The sequence below is a fragment of the Poecile atricapillus genome, chromosome 26 (genome assembly GCF_030490865.1).
Source record: "Poecile atricapillus isolate bPoeAtr1 chromosome 26, bPoeAtr1.hap1, whole genome shotgun sequence".
In the NCBI taxonomy this organism is placed as follows: domain Eukaryota; kingdom Metazoa; phylum Chordata; class Aves; order Passeriformes; family Paridae; genus Poecile; species Poecile atricapillus.
Genome location: NC_081274.1, coordinates 1,353,434 through 1,369,938, shown reverse-complemented (window position 1 = coordinate 1,369,938; position 16,505 = coordinate 1,353,434). Strand labels below are relative to the sequence as shown.

Sequence of the window (16,505 nt, the reverse complement as noted above, 5' to 3'; positions counted from 1 at the left end):
GCGACCATGAGCATGAGGCAACCATGAGATGACCATTACGGCGAGCTGACTATGAGCATGAGATGATGGTGATCAGGAAATGCCCATGACAGTGACGATGACACAGCTACGACTGTGAGATGACCATGAGCATGAGATATTGAGACCAAGAGATGACCACGAGATGACCATGACACAGCCATGGCCATGAGACCATCCAGAAATGGCCATGAGATGACCATGAGAATGAGATGACTGAGAGGATGAGATGATGACTATCAGGAAATGACCATGACCTTGTGATGGCCATGAGATGACTGTGATCATGAGATAACGGTGACCATGACCCAACCACAGACAAGAGATGACCATGATAAGATGGTGGCAGATGAGTTGATCATGAGATGATCATAAAATGACCAGAACTGTGCAATGACCATGACCATGATCATGGCACAGCCATGGCCATGGAATGACCATGATCATGGGATGACCATTCCAATGAGATGAGCATGACTGTGAGGTGACCATGAGATGATCACAAGGTTATCATGACCATGACACAGCCTTGAGGTGATCAAGGTCATGAGATGACCATGAGGTGACCATGACTTAACCATGGCCATGGGGTCATAAAGACCATGAGATGAACAAGAGATGACCATGACCTTGATACAACAATGACCACAACTATGAGATAACCACAGCGTGACCATGACAGCATCAAGACCATGACAGGATAGTGACCATGAGATGACCACAAGATGATCATGAGATAACCGTGACCATGAGGTGACCATGACACAACCATGACCATATGATGACCATGACCATAGTATGAACTTGACAGAACCATGACCATTGCAATGAGATGACCATGACCATGAGAAGATATTGATCAGGAAATGACAATGACCATGAAATGGCCATGAGATGACTGACCATGAGATGACCACGACCATGGAATGACCATTACAATGAGATGACCATGACTATGAGGTGACCATGAGCATGAAATGACTGTGACCAAGAGATGACCATGAGATGACCACAACACACCATGGCCATGTGTGACCATGATCATGACGTGACAGGGACATGACCCTTACAGTGAGATGACCTTGAGCATGAGAAGACCTGTTGGGAAGGTAGAATTAGAAAGAAATTATAAATATGTCTCTGTAGCCAGAAAGGCTAAGGAAGAAATATAAATGATAGCACGGTTTGAATAATTCAAAGAAACCAGGCTGGTGTGCCAGAACACATTCTTTCCCCCAATAAAACTAAGCTGAGACCCCTCTTCCCAGCCTTATAAGGAAAGGTCTGAAGGACCCTGAGATAAAACAGTGATTTCTATAGGTCACACACAAATGTTACTGTATTAGGATACTTAGAAAGATTGGTTGGTAAAGGAATAGAATATTCATATGTATAGGTTACATAAGTAATTGTAAAAGAGAGTTCTCTCTCTTGGTCTCTCCTAGCTCTCTCTTAACGCTCTTGGCTCTCTTAGTCTCTCTCTCTCTTGCTACTCTCTTGCTATGCTCTCTTAGCCCTCTTGCCTCACTCTTTCTACACTCTTACATCTCTTTTTCCCGGCTCTCTCACTTCTGTTCTGTTCCTCTCTTTCTTAACAATCTTAAAGTCTTGAACTCATGTATTCGTATTTTACCCTCTTTTGTATTGCTCTCTCTGAGCCCGTTTTGAGCTCTATCTGCTGGCTCACAGCAGGTTCCTTCTCTCTCTATCCCACACCCTGAAATAAACTGCTAACACCTAACTCGCTTATAGAGGTCTTTGTCGTGTCTCACACCGTCCCCAGAAAGGGTCTCCTACAAAGACCAAAACAGAATCATGGCTGTGACATGACCATGACATGACCATGGATGTGAGATGATCATGACCATGATGTGACTGTGAGATGACCATGAGAGGATGGTGATCAGGAAATGGCCGTGACCATGAGATGACCATGACCATGACACAACAACAACCATGAAATGACCATGTTATGATTGGCCATGAGTTGACCATGAAATGACCATGAGGTGATTGTGACCATGAGATGACCATGAGTATGAGATGGCCATGAGCATGCAATGACCCCGACTGTGACCATGACACAGCCATGGTCATGGACCATCACAATGAGATGACCATGAATGTGAGATTACTTTGAGCATGTGATGACTCCAACCAAGAGATGACCATGAGATGACCATGCTCATGAGATCATTGTAAACATGAGATAGCCATGAGGTGACCATGATGTGATTGTGACCATGAGATGACCATGACAATGAGATGACTGAGAGGATGAGATGATGACTATCAGGAAACGACCATGCGATGGATGTGAGATCATGAGATAACGGTGACCATGACCCAACCACCACTGAGAGATGACCATGATAAGATTGTGGCAAATGAGTTGATCATGAGATGATCATAAAATGACCAGAACCGTGCAATGACCATGACCGTGACCATGACACAACCATGGCCATGGAATGACCATGATCATGGGATGACCATTCCAATGAGATGAGCATGACTGTGAGGTGACACTGAGCATGAGATGATTGTGACCAAGAGATGACCATGAGATGATCACAACACACCATGGCCATGTGTGACCATGATCATGAGGTGACTGTGAGATGACCCTTACAGTGAGATGACGGTGACCATGAGGTGACCATGAGATGATCATGACCATGACACACCCATGTTCATAAGATGACCATTACAGTGAGATGACCATGAATGTGACCATGACCATGCAATGACCATGACACACCCATGAGCATGAGTTGATTGGGATTAAGAGATGACCATGAGGTGACCACAAGATGACCGTGGCTATGAAATGATTGTGACCATGGCTGACCACGACGATGAGATGATGGTGATAAGGAGATGACCATGAGCACGAGATGACCATGAGCATGAGGCAATCACAAGATGACCATTACAGCGAGCTGACCATGGGCATGAAATGATGGTGATCAGGAAATGACCATGACTGTGATGATGACACAACTACGACTGTGAGATGACCATGAGCATGAGATATTGAGACCAAGAGAGGACCATGACCCAGACCATGATCATGAGAGGAGTGTGACCGTGAGATGACCATGACACAGCCATGGCCATGAGGTCATCATGAAATGTCCATGACTGTGACCATGACATGATGATGACTGTGAGCTGACCATGGGCGTGGTGTTGTGACCCAGAAATGACCATGACACGACCATGACTGTAACGTGATCCTGACCATGAGCTTTCCATGGGCTGACCCTGAGCTCACCATGAGATGACCATGAGCTGACCATGAGCTGAACATGAGATGACCATGACACAACCATGACCATGGGGTGACCATGAGCATGAGATATTGAGACCAAGATATGACCACAACGCAACCATGGCCATGTGGTAGTCAAGGCCATGAGATGACCATGACTGTGACCGTAATACAACCACAACCATGAAATGACCGAGATCATGACATGATTCTGACTATGAGCTGACCAAGAGATGACCATGACCATGACCATGTCTGAACCACAACCACGAAATGACCATGTTATGATTGGCCAGGAGTTGACCATGAGATGACCATGACAATGACATGACTGAGAGGATGAGATGATGACTATCAGGAAACGAACATGCGATGGACGTGAGATCATGAGATAACGGTGACCATGACCCAACCACCACTGAGAGATGACCATGATAAGATGGTGGCAAATGAGTTGATCATGAGAGGATCATAAAATGACCAGAACCATGGAATGACCATGAATGTGACCATGACACGACCATGACCATGGGCTGACCATGAGCGCGTGATGACTGTGACCGAGACATGACCACAACGCAACCATGGCCATGTGGTGGTCAAGGCCATTAGATGACCATGACTGTGACCATAATACAACCACAACCATGAAATGCTCGAGATCATGACATGATCCTGACTATGAGATGACCAAGAGATAACCATGTCCATGACACAACCACAGCTGTGAGGTGAACATGATGTGGTTGTGGCCACGAGCTGACCATGAGATGACCATGAGGTAACAATGAGATGACCATGATCAGGAGATGACCATGACATGACCGTGAGCATGTGGTGATTGTGACCAAGAGATGACCAAGAGATGACCACAGCACAGCATGGCCATGTGATGATCAACACCATGAGATGGTCATTCCAATGAGATGACCACGACCATGGAATAACCATGACTGTGACACAACCACGACTGTAAGATGACCATGATGTGATTGTGACCATGAGATGACCATGAGATGACCATGACACACCTGTGGTATGAGGTGATTGAGACCATGAGATGACCGTGACAGTGACCATGACACAACCATGACCATGAGATGACCATGAGATGATTGTGGCCATGACTGTTACCATGAGATGGCCATGACTTTGACCGTGATACAACCATGACCATAGATGACCATGAGATGATTGTGGCCATGAGTTGACCATGAGATGACCATGAGGTGAGCATGACTTTGATGCAATAATGACCACGACTATGAGATAACCAGAACATGACCATGACAGGATCAAGACCGTGACAGGATAGTGACCATGAGATAACCACAAGATGATCATGAGATGACCGTGACCATGAGGTGATCATGACACAACAATGACCTTGAGATGACCATGACGATATGATGACCATGACGATATGATGACCATGACCATGATATGAACTTGACAGAACCAGGACCATTACAATGAGATGACCATGATCATGAGAAGATGGTGGTGAGGAAATGACCATGACCATGAAATGGCCATGAGATGACTGACCATGAGATGACCACGACCATGGAATGACCATTACAACAATATAACCATCACTATGAGGTGATCATGAGTATGAAATGACTGTGAGCAAGAGATGACCATGAGATGACCACAACACACCATGGCCATGTGTGATCATGATCATGAGGTGACAGGGACATGACCATTACAGTGAGATGACCGTGAGTATGAGAAGACCAAAACAGAATCATGGCCGTTACGTGACTATGACATGACCATGACATGACCATGGCTGTGAGATGATCGTGACGATGAGGTGACTGTGAGATGACCATGAGATGATGGTGATCAGATAATGGCCATGACCATGAGATGACTGTGACCACGACACAACCACAACCATGAAATGACCATGTTATGATTGACCATGAGTTGACCGTGAGATGACCATGAGGTTATTGTGACCATGAGATGACCATGAGCATGAGATGGCCATGAGCATGAACTGACCACGACTGTGACCATAACACAGCCATGATCATGGACCACCACAATGAGATGACCATGAGTGTGAGATTTCTTTGAGCATGTGATGACTGTGACCAAGAGATGACCATGAGATGACCATGGGATGACCACGAGATAACCATGAGATGACCATGAGCTGACCATGAGATGACCACGAGATGACCGTGAGATGACCATGAGCTGAGCGTGAACTGACCATGAGCTGACCATGGTATGACCATGAACTGACAATGAGCACGAGATGATTGTGATCAGGAAATGCCCATGACTGTGATGATGACACAACTACGACTGTGAGATGACCATAAACATGAGATATTGAGACCAAGAGATCACCAAGAGATGACCATGACTATGACCATGAGAGGAGTATGAACATGAGATGACCATGACACAGCCATGGCCATGAGGTCATCAAGAAATGTCCATGACTGTGACCATGACATGATGATAACTGTGAGCTGACCATGGGAGCTGTGTTGCAACCAAGAAATGACCATGACACAACCATGACCGTAACGTGATCCTGACCATGAGATGACCATAAACAGGAGATGCTGGCACTCAGGACATGACCGTGACCATGAGATGATTCTGACCATGACACAACCATGGCTATGAGATGACCATGGTATGAATGTGGCCATGAGTTGACCCTGGGATGACCATGAGTTGACCATGAGATGACCATGACCATGACACCACCACAACCATGAAATGACCATGTTAGGATTGGCCACGAGTTGACAATGAGATGACCATGACGTGATTGTGACCATGAGATGACCATGACAATGAGATGACTGAGAGGATGAGATGATGACTATCAGGAAACGACCATGCGATGGATGTGAGATCATGAGATAATGGTGACAATGACCCAACCACCACTGAGAGATGACCATGATATGATTGTGGCAAATGAGTTGATCATGAGATTATCATAAAATGACCATAACCATGCCTTGACCATGACTGTGACCATGACACAACCATGGCCATGGAATGACCATGATCATGGGATGACCATTCCAATGAGATGAGCATGACTGTGAGGTGACCAAGAGCATGAAATGATTATGACCAAGAGATGACCATGAGATGATCTCAAGACACCTTGGCCATGTGTGACCATGATGATGAGGTGACTGGGACATGACCCGTACAGTAAGATGACTGTGACCATGAGATGATCAAGATCATGAGGTGACCGTGAGATGATCGTGAGTTTATCATGACCATGACACAGCCATGAGGTGATCAAGGTCATGAGATGACCATGAGGTGACCATGACTGAAGCATGTCCATGGGGTCATAAAGACCATGAGATGAGCAAGAGATGACCATGGTCGTGATATAATGACCATGAGATGACCATAACAAGGCAACTATGAGCATGTGATGATTGTGACCAAGAGATGACCATGAGATGACAACACAACCATAGCCATGAGACCATTGTGACCATGAGGTGATTCTGAGATGACTGTGAGATGACCATGACTATGAGATGACCACAACTGTGAGATGACATGACCATGACAGGATAGTGACCATGAGATGACCACAAAATGATCATGAGATGACCATGACCATGATATGAACTTGACAGAACCATGACCATTACAATGCGATGACCATGACCATGAGATGATGATGATCAGGAAATGACCATGACCATGAAATGGCCATGAGATGACTGACCATGAGATGACCACAGCCATGGAATGACCATTGCAATGAGATGACCATGACTATGAGGTTACCATGAGCATGAAATGACTGTGACCAAGAGATGACCATGAGATGACCACAACACACCATGGCCATGTGTGACCATGATCATGAGGTAACAGGGACATGGCCATTACAGTGAGATGACCTTGAGCATGAGAAGACCAAAACAGAATCCTGGCCCTGACATAACTGTGACATGACCATGACATGACCATGGCTGTGAGATGATCATGACCATGATGTGACTGTGATATGACCATGAGATGATGGTGATCTGGAAATGACTGTGACCATGAGATGACTGTGACCATGACACAACCACAACCATGAAATGACCATGTTGTGATTGACCATGAGTTGACCATGAGATGACCATGAGGTTATTGTGACCATGAGATGACCATGAGCATGAGACAACCATGAGAATGCAATGACCCCGACTGTGACCGTGACACAGCCATGGTCATGGACCATCACAATGAGACAACCATGAGTGTGAGATTACTTTAAGCATGTGATGACTGTGGCCAAGAGATGACCATGAGCTGACCATGCTCATGAGATCATTGTGAAGATGAGTTGACCATGAGACGACCATGACGTGATTGTGACCATGAGATGACCATGACAATGAGATGGCTGAGAGGATGAGATGATGACTATCAGGAAATGACCATGACCATGAGATGACTGTGATCATGAGATAACGGTGACCATGACCCAACCACCACTGAGAGATGACCATGATAAGATGGTGGCAGATGAGTTGATTGTGAGATGATCATAAAATGACCAGAATCGTGCAATGACCATGACTGTGAGCATGACACAACCATGGCCATGGAATGACCATGATCATGGGCTGACCATTCCAATGAGATGAGCATGACTGTGAGGTGACCATGAGCATGAGATGATTGTGACCAAGAGATGACCATGAGATGATCACAAGACACCATGGCCATGTGTGACCATGATGATAAGGTGACTGTGAGATGACCTTTACAGTGAGATGACTGTGACCATGAGGTGACCATGAGATGATGACGAGATTATCATAACCATGACACACCCATGATCGTAAGATGACCATTACAGTGACATGACCATGAACATGACCATGACACGACCATGACCATGGGGTGACCATGAGCGTGTGATGACTGTGACTGAGATATGACCACACCGTAAGCATGACCATGTGGTGGTCAAGGCCATGAGATGACCATGACTGTGACCATAATACAAACACAACCATGAAATGATCGAGATCATGACATGATTCTGACTATGAGTTGAGCAAGAGATAACCATGGCCATGACACAAGCACGGCTGTGAGGTGACCATGATGAGATTGTGGCCACGAGCTGACCATGAGAGGACCATGAGGTAACAATGAGATGACCATGAGCAGGAGATGACCATGACATGACCGTGACCATGTGGTGATTGAGACCAAGAGATGTCCACAGCACAGCATGGCCATGTGGTGATCAAGACCATGAGATGGTCATTGTAATGAGATGACCACAACCCTGGAATAACCATGAGTGTGACACAATCACGACTGTAAGATGACCGTGATGTGATTGTGGCCATGAGGTGACCATGAGATGGCCATGGCACACCTGTGGTATGAGATGATTGATACCATGAGATGACCATGACCATGCAATGACCATGAGACAACCATGAGCATGAGATGATTGGGATTAAGAGATGGCCATGAGGTGGCCACAAGATGACCGTGGCTGTGAAATGATTGTGACCATGGGGTGATCACGACAATGAGATGATGGCGATAAGGAGATGACCATGACCACAAGATGACCTTGACCATGAGGCAACTATGAGATGATCAATATGGCGAGCTGACCACGAGCATGAGATGATGGTGATCAGGAAATGTCCATGACAGTGACGATGACCCAACTACTACTGTGAGATGACCATGAGCATGAGATATTGAGACAAAGAGATGACCGTGAGATGATCATGACACAGCCATGGCCATGAGGTCATCAAGAAATGTCCACGACTTTGACCATGACATGATGATGAGTGTGAGCTGTCCACGTGCGCGGTGTTGCAACCAAGAAATGACAATGACACAACCATGACTGTAACGTGATCCTGACCATGAGCAGGAGATGCTGGTGCTCAGGACATGACCGTGATCATGAGATGATTCTGACCATGACACAACCATGACTATGAGATGACCATGGTATGGATGTTGCCATGAGTTGACTCTCAGATGATCATGAGCTGACCATGAGATGACCGTGACCATGACACAACCACAACCATGAAATGACCATGTTATGATTGGCCATGAGTTGACCATGAGATGACCATGATGTGATTGTGACCATGAGATGACCATGACAATGAGATGACTGAGAGGATGAGATGATGACTATCAGAAAATGACCATGCGATGGACTATCCTGAGATGACCATGATCATGACTATGGCCATGAGAGGACTGTAACCATGAGATGACCATGACACAGCCACGTGGTGCTCAGGATCATGAGATGACCATGAGATGACCATGAGCAGGAGATGGTGGTGCTCAGAAGACGACTGAGACCTTGAGATGATTCTGACCATGACACAACCATGGCTATGAGATGACCACGGTATGAATGTGGCCATGAGTTGACTCTGGGATGACCATGGGCTGACCATGAGATGACCATGACCGTGATATGAACTTGACAGAACCAGGACCATTGCAATGAGATGACCATGAGATGATGGTGATCAGGAAATGGCCTTGACTATGAGATGACCGTGACCATGACACAACCACAACCATGAAATGACCATGTTATGATTGGCCATGAGTTGACCATGAGGTGACCATGATGTGATTGTGACCATGAGATGACCATGACCATGAGATGACTGAGAGGATGAGATAATGACTATCAGGAAAAGACCATGTGATGGACGTGAGATCATGAGATAACGGTGACCATGACCCAACCACCACTGAGAGATGACCATGATAAGATGGTGGCAAATGAGTTGATCATGAGATGATCATAAAATGACCAGAACCGTGCAATGGCCATGACCGTGACCATGACACAGCCATGGCCATGGAATGACCATGATCATGAGATGACCATTGCAATGACGTGAGCATGACTGTGAGGTGACACTGAGCATGAGATGATTGTGACCAAGAGATGAGCATGAGATGATCACAACAAACCATGGCCATGTGTGACCATGTTCATGAGGTGAGTGTGAGATGACCATTACAGTGAGATGACTGTGACCATGAGATGATCAAGACCATGAAGTGACCATGAGATGATCATGAGATTATCATGACCATGACACACCTATGATCATAAGATGACCATTACAGTGAGATGACCATGAATGTGACCATGACACGACCATGACCATGGGGTGATCATGAGCATGTGATGACTGTGACCGAGACATGACCACAACACAAACAGGACCATGTGGTGGTCAAGGCCATGAGATGACCATGACTGTGACCATAATACAATCACAACCATGAAATGCTCGAGATCATGACATGATTCTGACTATGAGTTGAGCAAGAGATAACCATGGCCATGACACAACCACAGCTGTGAGGAGACCATGATGTGATTGTGGCCATGAGCTGACCATGAGAGGACCATGATGCACCTGTGGTATGAGGTGACTGAGACCATGAGATGACCATGACTGTGACCATGACACAAACATGACCATGAGATGTTTGTGGCCATGACTGTGACCATGAGATGACCATGACTGTGACCGTGACACAACCATGACCATAGATGACCATGGGATGATTGTGGCCATGAGTTGACCATGAGATGATCATGATGATGACCATGTGATGACCATGAGATGATCATGAGCATGAGAGGACTGTGACCAACCGATGACCACGACACAGCCATGAGCATGAGATCGTGACCATGAGAGGACCATGACCATGAGATGATTGTGATCAGGAGACAACAATGAACATGAGATGATGGTGCTCAGGAAATGACCATGACATGACTATAACTGTGGCCATGACATCACTGTGGCCATAAGATGACCATGAGATGACCATGAGCATTTCATGACCATGACACACCCATGAGGTGATCAAGGTCATGCGATGACCATGAGGTGACCATGACTTAACCATGGGCATGGGGTCATAAAGACCATGAGATGAGCAAGAGATGACCATGGTCGTGATACAATGACCATGAGATGACCATAATGAGGCAACTACGAGCATGAGATGATTGTGACCAAGAGATGACCATGAGATGACCACAACACAACCATGGCCATGAGACCATTGTGACCATGAGGTGATTCTGAGATGGCTGTGAGATGACCATGACTATGAGGTGACCACAACTGTGAGATGACATGACCATGACAGGACAGTGACCATGAAATGACCACAAGATGATCATGAGATAACCATGACCATGAGGTGACCATGACACAACCATGACCTTGAGATGACAGTGACCATATAATGACCATGACCATGATATGAACTTGACAGAACCAGGACCATTACAATGAGGTGACCATGACCATGAGATGATGGTGATCAGGAAATGACCATGACCATGAAATGGTCATAAGATGACCATGACCATGAGATGACCACAACCATGGAATGACCATTACAACAATATAAACATGACCATGAGGTGACCATGAGCATGAAATGACTGTGACCAAGAGATGACCATGAGATGACCACAACACACCATGGCCATGTGCCACCATGATCATTAGGTGACAGGTACATGGCCATTACAGTGAGATGACCATGAGTATGAGAAGACCAAAACAGAATCATGTCCATGACATGGCTGTGACATGACCATGACATGACCATGGCTGTGAGATGATCATGACCATGAGGTGACTGTGAGATGACCATGAGAGGATGGTGATCAGGAAATGTCCATGACCATGAGATGACTGTGACCATGACACAACCACAACCATGAAATGACCAAGTTATGGTTGGCCATGAGTTGACCATGAGATAACCATGAGGTGATTGTAACCATGAGATGACCATGAGTATGAGATGACCATGAGCATGAGATGGCCATGAGCATGCAATGACCCTGACTGTGACCATGACACAGCCATGATCATGGACCATCGCAATGAGATGACCATGAATGTGAGATTACTTTGAGCATGTGATGACTGCGACCAAGAGATGACCATGAGCTGACCATGAGCTGACCATGAGATGACCATGGGATGACCACAAGATAACCATGAGATGACCATGAGCTGACCATGAGGTGACCACGAGATGACCGTGAGATGACCATGAGCTGAGCATGAACTGAGCGTGAGATGACCATGGTATGACCATGAGCTGACCATGAGCATAAGATGATCGTGATCAGGAAATGCCCATGACTGTGATGATGACACAACTACAACTGTGAGATGACCACAAACATGAGATATTGAGACCAAGAGATGAACAAGGCCATGACTATGATCATGAGAGGAGTGTGACCATGAGATGACCACGACACAGGCATGTAGCGGTCAGGATCATGAGGTGACCATGAGATGACCATGACACAGCCATGGCCATGAGGTCATCAAGAAATGCCCATGACGGTGACCATGACATGACGATGACTGTGAGCTGACCTTGGGCGCGGTGTTGAGACCAAGAAATGACCACGACATGACCATGACCGTAACGTGATCCTGACCATGAGCAGGAGGTGCTGGTGCTCAGGACATGACCGTGACTATGAGATGATGCTGACCATGACACAACCATGGCTATGAGACGACCACGGTATGGATGTGGCCATGAGTTGACTCTGGGATGACCATGAGCTGACCATGAGATGACCATGAGATGACCACGAGATGTCCATGAGCTGACTATGAGATGACCATGAAATGACCATGACACGACCATGACCATAACATAATACTGACCATGAGATGACCATGAGCAGGAGATGCTGGTGCTCAGGACATGACTGTGACCATGAGATGATTCTGACCATGACACAACCATGGCTATGAGATGACCATGGTATGGATGTGGCCATGAGTTGACTCTGGGATGACCATGAGCTGACCATGAGCTGATCATGAGATGACCACGACCATGGAATGACCATTACAACAATATAAACATGACTGTGAGGTGACCATGAGCATGAAATGACTGTGACCAAGAGAGGACCATGAGATGACCACAACACACCATGGCCATGTCTGACCATGATCATGAGGTGACAGGTACATGGCCATTACAGTGAGATGACCATGAGTATGAGAAGACAAAAACGAAATCATTGCCATGACATGACGATGACATGACCATGGCTGTGAGATGATCGTGACCATGAGGTGACTGTGAGATGACCATGAGAGGATGGTGATCAGGAAATGGCCGTGACCATGAGATGACTGTGACCATGACACAACCACAACCATGAAATGACCATGTTATGGTTGACCATGAGATAACCATGAGATGATTGTAACCATGAGATGACCATGAGCACGAGACAACCATGAGAATGCAATGACCCCGACTGTGACCATGACACAGCCATGGTCATGGACCATCGCAATGAGACAACCATGAATGTGAGATTACTTTAAGCATGTGATGACTGTGGCCAAGAGATGACCATGAGATGACCATGCTCATGAGATCATTGTGAACATGAGTTGACCATGAGGTGACCATGATGTAATTGGGACCATGAGATAACCATGACAATGAGATGACTGAGAGGATGAGATGATGACTATCAGAAAATGACCATGCGATGGACTATCCTGAGATGACCATGATCATGACTATGGCCATGAGAGGACAGTAACCATGAGATGACCATGACAATGAGATGACTGAGAGGATGAGATGATGACTATCAGGAAATGACCATGACCATGAGATGACTGTGATCATGAGATAACGGTGACCATGACCCAACCACCACTGAGAGATGACCATGATAAGATGGTGGCAAATGAGTTGATCGTGAGATGATCATAAAATTACCAGAATCGTGCAATGACCATGACCGTGGCCATGACAAAACCATGGCCATGGAATGACCATGATCATGGGATGACCATTCCAATGAGATGAGCATGACTGTGAGGTGACCATGAGCATGAGATGATTGTGACCAAGAGATGACCATGAGATGACCACAACACACCATGGCCATGTGTGACCATGATGATGAGGTGACTGTGAGATGACCCTTACAGTGAGATGACTGTGACCATGAGGTGACCATGAGATGATGACGAGATTATCATGACCATGACACACCCATGATCATAAGATGACCATTACAGTGATATGACCATGAACATGTCCATGACACGACCATGACCATGGGGTGACCATGAGCGTGTGATGACTGTGACTGAGATATGACCACACCGCAAGCATGGCCATGTGGTGGTCAAGGCCGTGAGATGACCATGACTGTGACCATAATACAAACACAACCATGAAATGACCCAGATCATGACATGATTCTGACTATGAGCTGACCAAGAGATAACCATGGCCATGACACAAGCACAGCTGTGAGGTGACCATGATGTGATTGTGGCCACGAGCTGACCATGAGATGACCATGAGGTAACAATGAGATGACCCTCAGCCGGAGATGACCATGACATGACTGTGAGCAGGTGGTGATTGTGGCCAAGAGATGACCACAGCACAGCATGGCCATGTGGTGATCAAGACCATGAGGTGGTCATTGTAATGAGATGACCACAACCCTGGAATAACCATGACTGTGACACAATCACGACTGTAAGATGACCGTGATGTGATTGTGGCCATGAGGTGACCGTGAGATGACCATGGCACACCTGTGGTATGAGATGATTGATACCATGAGATGACCATGACCATGCAATGACCATGAGACAACCATGAGCATGAGATGATTGGGATTAAGAGATGGCCATGAGGTGGCCACAAGATGACCGTGGCTGTGAAATGATTGTGACCATGGGGTGATCACGACGATGAGATGATGGCGATAAGGAGATGACCATGACCACAAGATGACCTTGACCATGAGGCAACTATGAGATGATCAATACAGCGAGCTGACCATGAGCATGAGATGATGGTGATCAGGAAATGTCCATGACAGTGACGATGACCCAACTACTACTGTGAGATGACCATGAGCATGAGATATTGAGACGAAGAGATGACCGTGAGATGATCATGACACAGCCATGGCCATGAGGTCATCAAGAAATGTCCACGACTGTGACCATGACATGATGATGAGTGTGAGCTGTCCACGTGCGCGGTGTTGCAACCAAGAAATGACAATGACACAACCATGACTGTAACGTGATCCTGACCATGAGCAGGAGGTGCTGGTGCTCAGGACATGACCGTGATCATGAGATGATTCTGACCATGACACAACCATGACTATGAGATGACCATGGTATGGATGTTGCCATGAGTTGACTCTCAGATGATCATGAGCTGACCATGAGATGACCGTGACCATGACACAACCACAACCATGAAATGACCGTGTTATGATTGGCCATGAGTTGACCATGAGATGACCATGATGTGATTGTGACCGTGAGATGACCATGACAATGAGATGACTGAGAGGATGAGATGATGACTATCAGAAAATGACCATGCGATGGACTATCCTGAGATGACCATGATCATGACTATGGCCATGAGAGGACTGTAACCATGAGATGACCATGACACAGCCACGTGGTGCTCAGGATCATGAGATGACCGTGAGATGACCATTAGCAGGAGATGGTGGTGCTCAGAAGACGACTGAGACCTTGAGATGATTCTGACCATGACACAACCATGGCTATGAGATGACCATGGTATGAATGTGGCCATGAGTTGACTCTGGGATGACCATGGGCTGACCATGAGATGACCATGACCGTGATATGAACTTGACAGAACCAGGACCATTGCAATGAGATGACCATGACCATGAGATGATGGTGATCAGGAAATGGCCTTGACTATGAGATGACCGTGACCATGACACAACCACAACCATGAAATGACCATGTTATGGTTGGCCATGAGTTGACCATGAGGTGACCATGATGTGATTGTGACCATGAGATGACCATGACAATGAGGTGACTGAGAGGATGAGATGATGACTATCAGGAAACGACCATGTGATGGACGTGAGATCATGAGATAACGGTGACCATGACCCAACCACCACTGAGAGATGACCTTGGTAAGATGGTGGCAAATGAGTTGATCGTGACATGATCATAAAATGACCAGAACCGTGCAATGACCATGACCGTGACCATGACAAAACCATGGCCATGGAATGACCATGACCATGGGCTGACCATTCCAATGAGATGAG

General features: G+C 46.3%; 1 long non-coding RNA gene across 1 annotated transcript; it reads left to right on the top strand.

Annotated features, from left to right (window-relative positions):
- Positions 1-3,799: 3,799 nt before the first annotated feature.
- LOC131588657 (uncharacterized) lies at positions 3,800-11,293 on the top strand. The gene is made up of 3 exons (XR_009279630.1): positions 3,800-4,521; positions 6,611-6,638; positions 11,202-11,293. It is a non-coding gene; the product is annotated as an uncharacterized LOC131588657 (long non-coding RNA).
- Positions 11,294-16,505: the final 5,212 nt, after the last annotated feature.